The sequence below is a fragment of the Pogona vitticeps genome, chromosome 5 (genome assembly GCF_051106095.1).
Source record: "Pogona vitticeps strain Pit_001003342236 chromosome 5, PviZW2.1, whole genome shotgun sequence".
Classification (NCBI taxonomy): Eukaryota; Metazoa; Chordata; class Lepidosauria; order Squamata; family Agamidae; genus Pogona; species Pogona vitticeps.
Genome location: NC_135787.1, coordinates 33,974,559 through 33,991,636, shown reverse-complemented (window position 1 = coordinate 33,991,636; position 17,078 = coordinate 33,974,559).

Genomic DNA, 17,078 nt, shown 5'->3' with positions numbered 1-17,078 from the left:
CAGCCCTACTCCTGAGACATTTGCTTTGCACTGTCACCATCTGTTAACAACCCAGTTAGGAGACACTTGCCGCCAACCTGAATTTCAGTACACCAATATTTCCAGTATTCCAAAATATGGAATGTAAATGCAAAACTGGCAGGCCTAAAACATGTTTCCTTAATCAATGAATTTACATTTTCCCCCCTTGGGCAAAAAGCAGGCGTGTGTCTTGAGCAATGCATCTCTTGCCAAATTAAGGAAGAATGTTACTCTAGGCTTATCATAATCTTGACATGAAAAAAAATAAGTTTGCCTGTGGGGGGAAAGCTATACTCTAGCACAGTTAATGTTCACTAATTACAGGGTAATGCATCCCCTCTGGCAACTCTTTCACTCCATATGCCAAAAAAAGTCACACCTTATTCAACACAAAGATGCCTGAAGGGCCCCAGATGAAGACGGCTGGGAATGGCTTCACACATAGACACACACATGCACACTCCTTCCTAAGCAGAAAAGAAGGCATGTCCTGTTGATTGCTTGGTCTCAGGGATCTGTGATTCAGCACAGGAATTGCTATTTCTACTTTATAAAACAGGTAATTCATCTGTGAATATATATCATACACCTACACCTTTGCCACACACATTGCAAACTTGTTACACAGTCAGAAGCCAATTTCCTATTCATAGGAAAGCAGAATCCAGGTCCATTTTTTTATCTCTGCAAATTCTAAACCAGCCCTTTGTTTCCAGATTCAAGTCAAGAGGCATTATTGAGGTACTGTATGTATCTCTGATTTTTCAAATGAAGAACATTTCTATTGATTTCTCCATTTTGTTACAAATTCCAGAAAAGTGCACCAAACAGCATGGTGCTAGCATAATTTATCCTACACATTAATACCAAATTCAGTCTCGAGGTGTAACTTGTTTTGCAAGTAAAATATTACACACCTCTTGAAAAAGCAAGTTGTGAAAGTTTTGTAGATGTGTTTTTTAAAAAGATCTTCAGAGGAAGAGGAAAAAGGCTAAAGTTTGTGGTGGGGAAGAGCGTCAAATCAACTCAGGAACTACTGAGGATACACAGTGTGCAAAGAATGCTTAATGACTGTTGAGGGGGCAAGGCAGAAAACTAGGATGAGGCAGTTGAAGGTTATTAGAGAACCCTGAAAGGGGCATTGGTGGCTGGATAGTTATACCAAACTGCAATATTTTGCTGAAAGTTCCACAGGTTGTTATTTATTTTGAGGATCTACATGTGTCCTGCCTTTGTATAAAAAATATTTTCAAAGTGGTTGACAAGTTTGTCAACAGAATTGCAGGTACATCTTAATACTACTCTTATCTTAGAATTGCTGAGCTGGAAAGGACCCTATGGATCATGAAGTCCAGTCCTTGTCAAAGAGGTACAGTAGGGCAGTGGTCCCCAACCTTAGGCCTCCAGATGTTCTTGGACTACAACTCCCAGAAACCTTCACCACCACCTCTGATGACTAGGATTTCTGGGTGTTGAAGTCCAAGAACACCTGGAGGCCCAACGTTGGGGACCACTGCAGTAGGTAATCCAACTTCCAACATCTGGCTCTGCAGCCAGATACCTAAACCACTGAGCTATCCAGCAGTTATTTATTGTGGGCTCAAGCTACAGGAAGCCAGATTTAGGCTGAATATCAGGAAAAACTTCTTAACTGTTAGAGAAGTATGATAATGGAATCAATTACCTCAGGAGGTGGTGAGTGCTCCAATGCTGGAGCCATTCAAGAGAAAATTGGACAACCGTTTGTCAGATCTGCTTTGACTTGGATTCCTGCATTGAGCAGCGGGTGGACTTGATGGCCTTATATACAGTACCCCTTCCAATTCAATTATTCTATTATTGTAACCCAGTACCTGATTATTAAAAGCAGACCCTAGAACCCAAAACAGATTGTACTAGATTATAAATATATTCATGACCAAAATAGCAACCTGTGGCAATGATGGCTGAGAGAATTCAGGAAGCGGAAGTCTGAAAGCTAACATTTTCAAGCTCTAGTTAAAAAGGAAGAACTCAAGACATAATCCATGTCCTCTTTCAGAACACTGATTATTCACTTGTTCATATCATCTGAAGAGGATATCTATGCTGGATTGTAGACTCTACTTTAATGACCCAGTCCTGGGATGCAATAAACGAACAAACAAAATGAAGAAGTTGTTTATCCAACTCTGTTTGTGAGCTCAGGTAGGATATCTAATATAACGAGCAAGATGGGCTATTGGGAAGATCCACACCATGAGCTAATTAATGTGCTTTGTTTGTAATTAAAGACTAACCTGCTATTTCAACTCAGGACCAAATGAATAGGCTACAGTTATGTTGAACAGGTTACAGAGCAAGTCCCTGACCAAACTATATAACCACATTGCAATTATCTGCAAATAACATCTTGTGGAGAGAATGGCTATTCTACTCCCCCGACAATGGTCTTCAATAATTTTCTTCTCACCTTAGAACATGGTGGCTCTTTGTGGAAACACTGAGGAAACAACAACCAGAACTAACACACAAAACACTTAAGAGTTCATGTTCAGAGCAGAAACTGCTCCCTGCATACAGTATGTGCTGGAATAGAAGGAACTGTGGCTTAAGGTTAAGAGAGAGGAATCCTGCATAAAATGTATGGCATGTACATATGTGTGTATGCAAGCAGACAAATACTCCATAACCCAGCTTTGCTGAAAAATATGTTCCTATATCAGAGACAACTACAGTATTATGAATAACTACAAAATTAGTCCTTCAGTTATATAAAGTTCTATATCTACCACATATACAGTAATTATATGGACACCACAGTATTTACCATACTGCCATATTTTTCTCGGTTTTCAAAAAAGCAAATGCAGCAAAAAAAACACCCATTTTCTTCTTTTTTTATGCTGTGTTTATATTCAGTCATTTTTAATGTTTCCAGTAGATTCAATTCTCCTGAGCTTAAAATAGCTTTAAGCAGCCTCTTGTTGCCAGTGACTGACTGGAGATAAGAATGAAAAAAGCTGCAGGCCACATAGGGATCCAGCCCATTAGCTGGAAGTTTCTCCAGGTAAATTTGACCATTAAATTTCAGAGTGGCCTGAAACCCAAGCAAAAACAGATATTAGAGATAGCCAACATCTGAAAGAGGGAAATACATATTTCACTCCATGATTAAGATAATTTGCCTGCTCTGTTTCGTGATTGGTGTTTAGGACTCAAACACTGGATTCCTTCAAAGTGTGGTTTCATGAACACAGAAATACAGCTTCAGTTGCCTCTGTGCAACATTAACATGCTTTCAGCTCTAATTACAGACTATCTCTAAGGTTTGTTTCAGGCCCTAGCAGGATTTGTCAATGTCACTGAAATACATCTTAGTCTATGCATCTCTTTCTTTTGCTTGAATTATGATTTTCCGCTTCATCTCATCCATGCATTGAAAAAACATGACAGGGAATTACAAGACTTAGGGTGGCCTTATGCCCCATTTTAGGGAGGCTAATCCTTCACTGGAAGAACTTCTGAAGGACAATCCTGCTCTTGAAGGTAACCTCCTCACTATTTTCCGGAGAGGTATTGTAATTCTCCTTAAATTATAAAACAGCCTCTAATTTCACAACTTTACATTTTTATTAGCATCTGCTATTTAATTCAAACCAGTGTCTTGTTTGTCCTCCTTTCCCCTACAATCAATAATGCCACATTGAGTGGCCAAGTGAAGACACCCTATAAGCCCACAGATGTACATAAACAGAATAATTCCCTATGAGGGGAAAACTGATTGGTCACCAATAGCACAAAATGGGACTGCTGTGCACGTATCAAGTGGTATTTCAACCCATTATTACATGTACATGATCTATAACAAAAATTGTACAGTATTTTCCTAAATTATGACATAAAGAGGATTATCCCCATTCAAACAGTGAAGATTTTTTTAAAAAAATCACTCCAAAATTATCTATTTTTAAGAAAAGTTGCAGACAAACTGGTGAGGAGCTGACACCCTATCACCAACAGCTGCCACTTGGGTAGCTTCCTCACTCTGCCCAAAGATAGAGGCAGGCTTGGGAAAGAATGTGCTTTCCTCTTGTTATAGTTGTTACCTTACCTTTTTTTGAACCTGCTTACCTAGGAAGGCAGCTCATGCCACAAACCCTCTTCCTTTTGTCTCCTTGCCCCTGGCCAGTGATGTGAGTAGTGTAATCAGCTGAGAATGTTGCTACTTTTTCTTCATGGAAGACACAGGTCCTGCAAAATTGGCCATGGACTAGTAATGAAGTATCTAACTACACTTATTGTCTTCCCGTATCATGGAAGGAATAGATGAACTTGATGGAGAAATATGAACTGGGGAAAAAAATAGGAGGTGGAAAAATGAAAGGACAGCAGTCTTGGAAACAATGCTGCTGGTGGAATTGACTTGGCTGGCAGCATCTTTCTGTTGTGCCAATACAAGCCTCATTCATATTTCAAGTTAGCATTGCTCTTTTGAGAGTTGGGATGCCTTGAGTCATTGTACATAAACATCTGAACATGAGCATGCAGTCTGATGTCGTGGCAAAATCAATTAGCATGGAGTTATGAGCTAAGAATAGCGACCTGTGTAACATCCGAGTTGGGAGCAAATGTCAGAGGGAACTTGTTTAGGACCTGTGACCTCAGGCTTTGGAAAGGTCACAAGTATGCAAGTATTTACATATACAGACACTGTGATTAATTAATTCCATGTGACAACATGGAAATAAATATCTTCCCATTACTCAGATAAGCTAACTGTTCAGTTGTCTGCCTGAGGAAACACTGAAAAACTAACCTTGGCAGCATTCACAGTAGTACCGTATTGGGGATAGGAGGTGAGACATATCACAAGACATGCCCCAGTTCGATAGCATTTGCACTTCTGCCATTTGGTGCTACTTCAGTGTTTGTAACTGCACAGATGATCCAGCAGCAAGTCCTACAGCAGGACCAGTATGAAAGAGCTGGATGGAACAGCTCAGAATACAAACAAAATTTGCATCTAGAAATATCTACTCCAGAATCCTTAACCTCTGCCCTTCCTTGCATCCTGAAAGAAAGCATAAGGTAGTGACTCACATTATAAGTACAGGAAGAACAAAGAGTGGTAATAATGCAGAACAGCTCTCCAAGAGAGGATGTTGGTGTGTGAGAACATCAAACTGCCTTCACACTTAGTGTTCTTTAAAAAAAAAATTACCAGATGCAAAGTACAGCTTACATTAAAGGTATGGACATAGGCACAGGAAATGTTTCAAGAGCATAGCAGAAAAGGTGCCAGAGTAGACATGTCTGGTTACTGATCCTGAAATATGGCTGGACTATGGAAGCTAAATCTTGCTTTTTCTCATTCACCATGCTGTGACAACATGGAAATAAATAAATACAACTCTGATGAAAATAGAGCATGGGAAAGTTACTTTTTTTGGTCAACCACTCCACAAATGCCCCAGCCAGTGTGACCACGGCCATGCCATCTGGGGTGTCATGGAAACTGTAGTGTTAAAAAAGTATTTCTTTAAAAAAAAAAAAGCTCTGAAGACTGCCAGCTTTTAACCACTGGCAATTCAGGCAGTCATCTGGATAGACTCTGCTCATTAACAGCAGAATCATAGGATCCATAAGCTCTTGTAGCATTCTACTGTAACAGCTAAAGCAGTAGTAGAGGCATTTTCCACCCATGCAGATTAATAGTGGATGATAACATTGGACTGACACTCTGTTTTTCCTATGCTCTGGATCCAGTCCTAATGATGCACCAGCTGTACTGCTATTGTAACCAATACACCTTGTTTTCTCTAATATGTTATATGTCTGTGTCTGTCTCCCTTTCTTCACAAGAGTGGGATCCACTTAGCATTTGTTGTTTAGTCACTCAGTTGTGTCACATTAGGAGCATACATTTTTCTTTCTTTTGGACTTGAAATTCTTCATACAGATTTTTACAGAATCTTTTGCTATGAAATTTAATGTTGAGCTAAACAATTGTGACTTTTCTCTTCTAGCTGTTAAACCTTAGTCATAATGCCCCCTCCCTGCGCAGCTCTAAATCATATTTTTCTTTTCATTTTTGTTCTGTTTAATGCCCATGTGGCCCTCCTCATGTTGCTGGATTGCAGTTCCCATCAACCCACAAATCTCTTATGACCAATTCTGAGGAGAGTTGCAGTCTAACAGCATGTAATGGGCCACATTTTCTCTATCCCCAGTTGCTTTTTCCAAAGGATTGTGATGATGGTGGTCATGGTGATGATGCTGCACCTTTATATCCCACCTTTCCTCCAATGAGTGCAAGATGATATGCATGACTCTCTTCCTCCAAATTAAGCCTTATGAGCTAAGTCAAACTGAAAGAATATAATTCATCCACAGTTACCCAGTAAATTTTATGACTAGTTTAACTGGTGTTGTGTTATCCTTTATGCAGATTTTCTCATTTGAAGGTCATGTTCAAGAAATGTTGTACTTTCTTTAAAAAAGATAAAATGAAGTAGGGGAGAAACCTTCTGGTAAAGGGTTATTTTATAAATAAATAAATAAATAAATAAATAAATAAATAAATAAATAAATGAATGAATGAATGAATGAATGAATGAATGAATGAATGAATGAATGAATGAATGAATGAATATCTTAAAACTGCAGACCTAGAAGGAACTCTATGGATCATCAAGTCTAGCCCCTGTCAAGGAGGAACCGTGGGGAATCGAACTCCCAACATCTGGCTCCTGAGATATCTAGCAGTTCCTCTCCCTCTCATTCCAACATCTATTTTATACGTTATTCCAGCCTGATTACAACATTTTGTACAAAAGGCTGGTTATTTTACTTGGATATAATGTGTGGTAACATCATGAAGACAGGGCATCAACAAGCTAAGAAATTAAGGCAGCCTATCCATGGAGCACTATGGCAAAAAGACAATATTTTACTACTTTCTGCCTTCTAAAGCAGTGGTTCTTAACGTGGGCGATAATGCCCCCCAGGGGGCGATTTCATTTTTCAGGGGGGCGGTAGAACGAAAAGGGGCGGTGTGGGGGCAATGGAACAGAAGGGGGCGATAGGGGGGCGATGGAGCAAGCCAAACCTGTGAAGATGGCTGCAGCCTTTTTACAGTGTGCATGAATATATATTTTCCTCCAATCTTAATTTAGTTTCAGACTTTTTGTCTTGAAATTTTTAGTTCCTGCATTTGTTTTTATGCCCTTTTTATATTTCTTTTTGCGTCTTAAAAGTCAGTTGCCACTACATCATTAAATGTTACTTTTTGGGGGGCATTTCATTTTCTTGGAATTTAATTTTGTTTTCAGGGGTCATTGGATTTAAGTGTTGTAAGTAAACAAACAAACAAACAAACAAACAAACAAACAAACAAATAAATCATCACCGCAGGGAGGGGGGCGATGATAACTTCCTCAATGGCTCAAGGGGGCGTTTCTTTCAAAAAGGTTAAGAACCACTGTTCTAAAGTGTCCGACTAATCCAAACTGGATTCTGAGCAACACCTTGCATGTCTCAAGAGCACATGCCAGTGAGATAAACATTTACAGTCATACCCAAGAGCAGCCAAGGTCATTCCTGATACTGAAATATTTCCCACCTATTTATTTAAAGCAGAAACAATCCTCTATCTGTAGAGATAACACTATTTATTCACATTCAAGCACCATGCAGATATTGTAGCTAGGCTCATTAAATGCTTAAGACAGAGAGGCTTGTTTCTTTCTGTGATCTCCTCCAAGTATTCAATTATTAAACAGCTTCTAAATTAGTCCAGCTAGATAGGTGTCTACGTCTACCATGCAACAGTTAGGTTGCAGTCCTGAAAGTTCATGCTTCTTAATAACGCCACTTTGGCTGCAGTCATATACTCACATATGTGGGAGAAAGTCCCATCCAACACACATAAGATTTTATTATGATGATCTCAGTGTAAGCATCTTCAGAACGGCAGCCATCTTACCATCTCTGGGCCAAAGGAGGAAAAAAGACCAATGATTTTTAAAAAGGCCTTTTACTATTATTATTGGAAGATGTAATCCTGGAGCAATATCTGCTCAATCCATTCCTTTGTTTCATTCATTTTTATTTGATAAATGAGGATCCGGGCCCTAAGGTGTGCCCAACATGATGGGCCTGGATAGAGAAGGCCATACTGTATATTTCAGCACTTGGCACTATGTTTGGGATTAGGGGCTCCGAATCTTAAAATTCATTTATTTCATATCAGATCCACCCCTGCAGATTAATAGTGGATGATAACATTGCACTGACACTCAATTTTTCCTATGTTCTGGATCCAGTCCTAATGATACGCCAGCTGTATTGCTATTGTAACCAATACACCTTGTTTTCTCTAATATGTTATATGTCTCTCTTTCTTCACTTAGCATTAGGAACATTCATTTTTCTTTCTTTTGGACTTGAAATTCTTCATACAAATTTTTACAGAATCTTTTGCTATGAAAGTTAATGTTGAGCTAAACAATTGTGACTTTTCTCTTCTAGCTGTTCAACCTTAGTCATAATGCCCCCCCTCCCTGCGCAGCTCTAAATCATATTTTTCTTTTCCCCTCTGTTACATCACATTCTTGGAAATGGTCACTCCATCTTTAGTTCTTTTTTTAAGTTTTTATAACACGGGGAGTGAGTATAATGAAGAAAAATTCTTCCCATAGGCAGAAAAAGTCAGATTTATGACAAGAATCTGATTTTAAGCAGTACTAACTCCATCAGAATTTTGAAGCTGGCGTTTACAAAAGAGAAATGGATAGCCTCCATCCTCATGTTTAGGAAGCGATTGTCAGATTTTCTTATGAAAAGAAGGTAGTGAATACCTATATATCTCTGGGAATAAACAAAGTATAGCATATTAAATGTTGTCATATTTTTCTCCTGTTATTACTTCCAACACAAAGGAAAACTGATTTACCAGAGAAAAGGATGAAAAAAGTGTCTGGACATCTGACAACCGAGCAGTTGAAAGGCAAAAATAATATCTCCTTAAACACACATACATACATATCATATAATTTGCAGGGATAGTTCCCCCAGAAAATAAATCTACGCTTCAGAGGGCTTCTTGGTACTCATCCAATCTTTCTTGAAGAATAGCTGGAGAGCACTGGAACGCTAGTTACAGCTGCAAGGTTAATAGTTTTGGTGGTCCCTGGATGCCAGAATCAGAATCTTGGGAAGATAGGCTGATGAAGTCCTGTGGAGAAAGAACACAGATTTTGCAGCTTGAAGTGGGTTTCTATTTAGGATGGCACATGCAAAGTGCTCTAGCTGAGCAGGTGATTCAGCTCAGCAAAGAATCAGCGAGAAGCAGTGAAGGCACATGAACCTTAGGGAAAGAGGAACTTCAAGACAGCAGAAATACAAAAATATCAAGAAATGTGGAGCTTTTTTCAGTGTTTTCCAAAGGGGAGCATTGTGCTAATTTCCAAACACATATTCCTTACAAATGAAAAGAGGTCTGCAAAGTACAAAGGGGAGTGGGGGTGGGAGAGATGATTGTGAATGGCCAGCTTTGGCTAGGATACTTCCTGTAACAAAATCTAATGAAGACGGGATCATCTTGTGGTAGTAAGGTGGGTGTCATTTGCCAGTTGAAGAGTGACCTGAAGGAATGAGAGTCTATGCCACACCTATGGCCTGATTAACATCTTCTAGATTCCCAGAACCTTACTCATAGCAGTAGCTGAAATTGACTTATTCTTTGTATATGACCACATGGTGTGCTGCCCCTTCATAGATTGCTTCCTTGTCATGGCGAAGGGGCATGAGTAACTCAGAGAAGTTATGGGCTATGCCGTGCAGGGACACCCAAGACGGACAGGTCATACTGGAGAGTTCCGACTAAACTCCACCTGGAGTAGGAATTGGCAATGCCACTACAGTATCTTTGCCAAGAATACCCCATGAACAGAAATAAAAGGCTAAAAGTTATGACGCTGGAAGATGGGACCCTCAGGTCAGAAGGTGTCCAACATGTTACTGCAGAAGAGCAGAGGACAAGTACAAGTAGCTCCAAAGCTAATGAAGTGGTTGGACCAAAGCTGAAAGGACGCTCAGCTGTGGACGCACCTGGAAGTGAAAGGAAAGTCCGATGCTGAAAAGAAAAATACTGCATAGGAACCTGGAATGTAAGATCTATGAACCTTGGTAAGCTGGATGTGGTCAAACAGGAGATGGCAGGAATAAACATTGACATCTTGGGCGTCAGTGAACTAAAATGGACAGGAATGGGTGAATTCAACTCAAATGATTATCATGTCTACTATTGTGGGCAAGAATCCCGTAGAAGGAATGGAGTAGCCCTCATAGTCAACAAAAGAGTGGGAAAAGCTGTAATGGGATATAATCTCAAAAATGATAGAATGATTTCAATATGAATCCAAGGCAGACCTTTCAACATCACAATAATCCAAGTTTATGCACCAACCACCAATGCTGAGGAGACTGAAATTGAACAATTTTATGAATACTTACAACACCTACTAGAATTGACACCAAAGAAAGATGTTCTTCTCATTATAGGGGATTGGAATGCTAAAGTAAGAAGTCAAGAGATAAAAGGAACAACATGTAAGTTTGGCCTTGGAGTTCAAAACAAAGCAGGGCAAAGGCTAATAGAGTTCTGTCATGAGAACAAGCTGGTCATCACAAACACTTTTTTCCAACAACACAAGAGGCGACTCTACACATGGACATCACCAGATGAGCAATACTGAAATCAAATTGATTATGTTCTCTGCAGCCAAAGATGGAGAAGCTCTATACAGTCAGCAAAAACAAGACCTGGAGCTGATTGTGGCTCTGATCATCAGATTCTCATAGCAAAATTCAAGCTTAAACTGAAGAGACTATGAAAAACCACTGGGATAGTCAGATATCATCTAAACCAAATCCCTAATGAATACACAGTGGAAGTGAAGAACAGATTTAAGGAACTAGATTTGGTGGACAGAGTGCCTGGAGAACTTTGGCTAGAGGCTTGTAACATTGTACAGGAGGCAGCAACGAAAACCACCCCAAAGAAAAGGAAATGCAAGAAAGCAAAGTGGCTGTCCAACAAGGCGTTACAAATAACAGAGAAGGGAAACAAAATGCAAGGGAGATAGGGAAAGTTACAGAAAATTGAATGCAGACTTCCAAAGAATAGCAAGGAGAGTCAAGAGGGCCTTCTTAAATGAACAGTGCAAAGAAAGTTTGGCTAACAACAAGGCCAGTGGAGGTGATGGCATTCCAGTTGAACTATTTAAAATCGTAAAATATGACACTGTTAAGGTGCTACATTCAATATGCCAGCAAGTTTCCAGAGGACTGGAAAAGATCAGTCTACATCCCAATCCTAAAGAAGGGGAGTGCCAAAGAATGTTCCAACTACCGTAGAATTGCACGCATTTCATACGCTAGCAAGGTTATGCTCAAAATCCTACAAGGTAGGCTTCAGCAGTATGTGGACCGAGAACTCCCAGAAGAACAAGCTGGATTTCGAAGGGGCAGAGGAACTAGAGACCAAATTGCTAACATGCGCTGGATTATGGAGAAAGCCAGAGATTTCCAGAAAAACATCTACTTCTGCTTCATTGACTATGCAAAAGCCTTTGACTGTGTGGACCACAGCAAACTATGGCAAGTCCTTAAAGAAATGGGAGTGCCTGACCCTGATGTTAGGAAAGTGTGAAGGCAAGAGGAGAAGGGGATGACAGAGGACGAGATGGTTGGACAGTGTCATTGAAGCTACCAACATGAATTTGACCCAACTGTGGGAGGCAGTGGAAGACAGGAGGGCCTGGCGTGCTCTGGTCCATGGGGTCACGAGGAATCAGACACGACTAAACAACTAAACAACAACAACAACATGGTGTGCTGAGCCCGTACTGTGGTTTTGCAGGACTGGAACCATGGTAGCCAGTCCCATAGTTGCTGAACTTTGTAAGCCTCAATGTCCATCCAAACACATTCACATACATAAAAAGGGGGGAAGACTATTGTGGAAAACTGCCAACAACATGTAGGTTCTGTATGTGTGGTCACTGCTCAAGGAACCTGCTTTGCTGTGTTTTAAAGCAGTGGTCTCCAACCTTGGGCCTCCAGATGTTCTTAGACCAACTCCCAGAAATCCTGGCCAGCAGAGGTGGTGGTGAATGCTTTTGGGAGTTCTAGTCCAAGAACATCTGGAGGCCCAAGGTTGGGGACCACTGTTTTAAAGCAATGAGAAAGGGAATCCTGTAAAGGCACTTTCAGAGTTCCCTGGTCAGGATTCCCTTTCTGTAGCCGCTCAGTCACACTATTCTTGCACATTGTGGGGTGAGAGAGCTCAAGGAGGAGTCAGATATGATACAGACTATGGAAGTTGACCATGTTATTTCCAACACCCCAGTCTCTAAGACATGGCTGTGCTCCAGGTAATCTAACACACACAAACACAAAAAAATGCCCAAGGCTAGGCATTTAGAGCTAACATGCCAACCTTGCAAGATAACTTTCATCACTCCTGCATAAACACTAAAAATCTCAGCACCTGTTTGAGGCAAGGCTTTAGTGCCACAAACCCTCTCAGCCTAAAAAATCCAAACAGCTGCTTTATAGGATTTTTGTAGTTTATTACAGAGAAGGGAAAAAAATTAAAAGGACAATTTAGCAAAAGTTCCAAATGGTTACAATAAATCGTTTTTCAAAATACAAGAGGAAATACAGAGACAGACTTTAAGCCATTCAAGAGAAACATGCCAGAAAATAATAAAAGCTAATCTACCCTATCTAATACTCACACCTTAGCAGAGAAATAGCATAGTCCTGGAACATGAACAGAGTGCAGCATTGTAGGATGGCAAATAGACACAGGCTCTTCCTTAGAGTCACACTTAGCCCCTTCTAGCCATCATGAAACAGCAGTTAGGCAAATAACTTTCTCCTCAGAGATAGCCTAGACTACTAGTTCTCCTAAATCACTTTTATACACATAAATGGGCCATTACACACCTGTTACCAACAACATCATAATCCTATTTCATGTTCCAACAAGACAAAAAAAACATTCCTGTCCTGCCCCCTTTCCCACAGCCAAAATCTACACAACTCTCTGGGAAAAAAGTTCCTTTCAAGTCAAGAGTCATAGTTAAAGTGTTCGATTCCTTTTGAAGCTACTTTGCTATGCCTTCAAATAAAATATAAGCATGGAAGCATCAGTTCCTCTCTCAGTCCTTTTTTTGAAGTGTTCAGTAACATGAGGTAAGTTGGAGGTGTGAATTGTCCTTTTATTCTGAGGTATTTGCCTGTTTGGTCAACTTTCCAGATATTCACAACAGAAGCATCTAAATGTTCAGCAAATGAATTCCATACTTCATAGCTCCCAGTTCCTCAGTTTCCTTACAGGCACTATCATTCATAAACAGAGAAACTTGGATTGTGGGAGGGGGAAGTTTGGGAACTAGGAGAGAAAGGAAATGTTAGCAGGAGCTTTTCAATGTCTCAGTGGTAGTTGGTTCCACTGTCATGAACATGACAGTGGAATGTAACATGGTATTCCAAGTAAAAATATTAACAAAGGTTGGAAATCCTGACTTAGATATTTACTAGTTAACTGCTAGAGCAGACTACACTCTCTAACCGCAAGCCTGCATTTTTTTAACCATGTGGAAACAAAAACACATGTTGATTTGCAAAAGGTCGTAACACATAATCCCAATGCAATTCTCACTGTTGGTGATTCATCGATGTGTCACTTGGACTCAAGACAAAAAAATAACTTTTTCCAAAACAATTTTTTTAACGCTATAATCCTGTCACCTTTTCCAAGTAAAATTGCAGTCTGTTCTACAAAGTACATAAGAATTTTGGGTTTTTTTCTTTGTTTTGTTTTGTTTGCACTTACCTCTGTAAGTATCTGTGTGCATTATAGCCTTTCAAATGCCTAAGCATACAATTGAATTACAGATGTTTTTCAAGATTAGTATTTACCAATTATATATTGGTTCATAATTTGCAAGATGAAAGAGCTGCACATTGCCTCCTAACTTGCAACACTAGATGTATTCCATCTTAAAGGACTTTAAACCTGTTGTGTTAAAATGAAAGCTAAGACTTTAAAACAGAGCAGGGAAAGGACAGCAACATTTAGGGAAGTTATGTAGCACCTTTTTTTGCCCTTTTCTTTATTGAAATTTCTTCCCCCAAGCACTTATTAGCACCTCTGGATTTGTGGGGTGGGTGAAACTACAGGTAATTTTTGTATCTGTTCTCCCACACATGTAAGTTAGGCAAACATCATTTTGAGGAAGAAGAGTAGCTTGTTCTGAAAATGGTGCAGGAGAAACGACCAAGGGTTAATTCCTTTCTCCTCTGCGCCCATCTACTCCACTGGACTGTTCGGGGGTGGTTTCTTTTTTCATCCTCATGCACCAGTACAGTCATCTTAACTTCCCTACAATTTGTTGTTGCAACCCCATAGAATGCAAATCTACAACATTGTTGCTGGAAGAGATGTAAACAATGTCCCCAGGTTTCAGGTACTCGTCATGTTGTATTTCATTTTAACAAACAAAAAAGCAGGGGAGACAAATGTTGCAATATGTCTATTTCTCTTTGTCATTAAGGTATTCTTCTGCTTCAACCAGTGGAATATAATAATATTAGGACCAACACTGTTATTCAGTTTCACAAGCAGAACATTCTAAATATTAATTGGCTCTCAGGTAATGCTACATCATGTACCATTACTCAAGAGCCAATGAATATGGCAGAAAAAATTCCTTGACACAGTTCCCCCACCCCATCATTCTAGCATGTGAGGTTTTAAGTTGGGAGATCTGAGGAAGGTGATCTCTCACATGACATCTGTTTTGGTCCTACATCTGTAGATTAAATGATAGCAGAGAATGATCTCTCAGGCCTGCATGTAAGCTTGGGTGGGCCACTGTGTCCCTCCTAGAAAAACAGTCTGCAGCACAACTGTACTGTGTCCCTGTATTGCCAACCACTGAAGCTGGCCAATACCATGTGAGGGTCCGTTATTCTTCACTTCCCCCGAACCAAATAAAACAGGAGATGTTTTTAAACCAAACAACTTGTCTTCATTTATTAACTGGGGTAAGGGAATAGAAATGTCTATCAGCTTGGGAACGAACTTCTCTTGTGGGAGCAACGGCTTGTACAGGGGCACCCAATCTTCATCAAACGGGTTACTTGACCTCGACGCCCATGGGCCAGCCTGAACCCGGGAGGGTTCTTCAGGTTCGATGTCATCCGGGTCCGTTGTTAATAGGAGGGTTGTCTCTTCATGCCCTGTATATCCCCAGGGTACATGGTTCTCTGCCCCAGTGAAGTCCCAGGGTCCTGGTAATAACCCAGTTTCCTCAGCTCCTCCAGATGCCATATTCTCTTTTCCTCTCTCTCTTTCTCTACTCTCTTCTTCTCCTCAGCTAACTTGCACCGCCACTCTCTAGTCTCCCTTTCTCCCCAGTATAAAGGTCTTACTGTCATTTCCCTCCTTCTCCTTTCCTCCGCCTCTCGCTTAGTGAGACACACCTGTTCCCACTTGCCAGTCCAAAGGTACTGGATGGACACCCATTCCCATCTGCCCTCTTCAATGTCCCTCCTGTGACTGACTTCTCCCACAGCTCCCTCCTCTGGATCTTTCCATCCCTTTCCCGCCCAAACCAGTGGAGTCTGGGTAGATATTGTTAACCCCTTCAGTCCCCGTTCTAAATCCAAGGTGTCCACAGCCTGATGTAGCATCCGGGGTGGGAAAGGCATGGGAGCTGTCTGGGTGCCTACGTAGGCTCTAGGGCGAGACAGCACTCCCAACATCACCTCACGACCCGGGGTACAGGTGTCACATACCACACAAGAAATGTTCAGTGGTGCCTCGCTTTACGATTGCCCTGCATTATGACGAAACCGCTTAATGACAATCTTTTTGTGATCGCAATTGCAATCGCAAAATGATGGTCTGAATGGGGAAATTTCGCTTTGCGATGATCGGTTTCCTGCTTCGGGAACCGATTCCTCGCAAAATGACATTTTTCGAACAGCTGATTGGCGGTTTCAAAATGGCCACTGGACACTTAAAATGGCTCCCCGCTGTGTTTAGGGACGGATTCCTCGCTATACAGGCAGCAAAAATGGCCGCCGTATGGAGGATCTTTGCTGGACGGTGAGTTTTTAAACCATTGGAATTAATTGAACGGGTTTCAATGCGTTCAATAGGGTTTTTATTTTTGCTTTACAATGTTTTCGCTTAATGGCGATTTTCCTGGAATGGATTATCGTCGTTAAGCAAGGCACCACTGTACTTTAAATCCTGACTCACTAAACTTGGTTTTCCGCAAAGATATTCCTTTCTTTTGACCTTCCTTGTATTCTTGTAGTGGAAGGAAATGTTTGATCTGTTTGTACTGGCAGATTTTTTGTAATGAGTAAACATCTGTTTCTTTAGATGCAGAGCCTAAAGCCACACCACTTATAGAAGCATCTTGCTCACCGTCCTACAGTGTGTGACTAACACCTGTGCATTTATTACCTGCATTAGTTACATTTACTGGAGAATCTGCTACATTAAAAGAACACCGTAAATGTCACAAACTGTCAGTTGCCAGTTGAATATCCTCATAAATTCAGCTTGTGGCATGTATTGGTGTATATTTTCATTTCATCGACAGTTAGATTTACCAGTTCTTCAGCTTAAAGGGAAATAAAACATAATTGTAAAAAAGAGAGAGAGAATATTTGCTTAAAGCAAGTGACAAATTTGACATCTAGAAAGAGAAAATGGCATACAGAAAATGTGTATTTCCAAGTACTGTATACAGAAAGCAAGCCATGTTTTTCAGCTGAAGGTAAAGAAAGCTATGCTATCCTCCGTTTATCTGTATCGTACAAAGCAGGTCCAGTGTTACAAGCCAAGTTAAACAACCTTCCCTTAATTCACAAACACACACAAACAGCAGCACATGTTTTAGGAGATTGTATATAAAAAATCTTCCCAAATATGTGTGCTATGGGCCAAAATTCACCATGGAGGGTAGAAGGTGCTTTCGAAATGG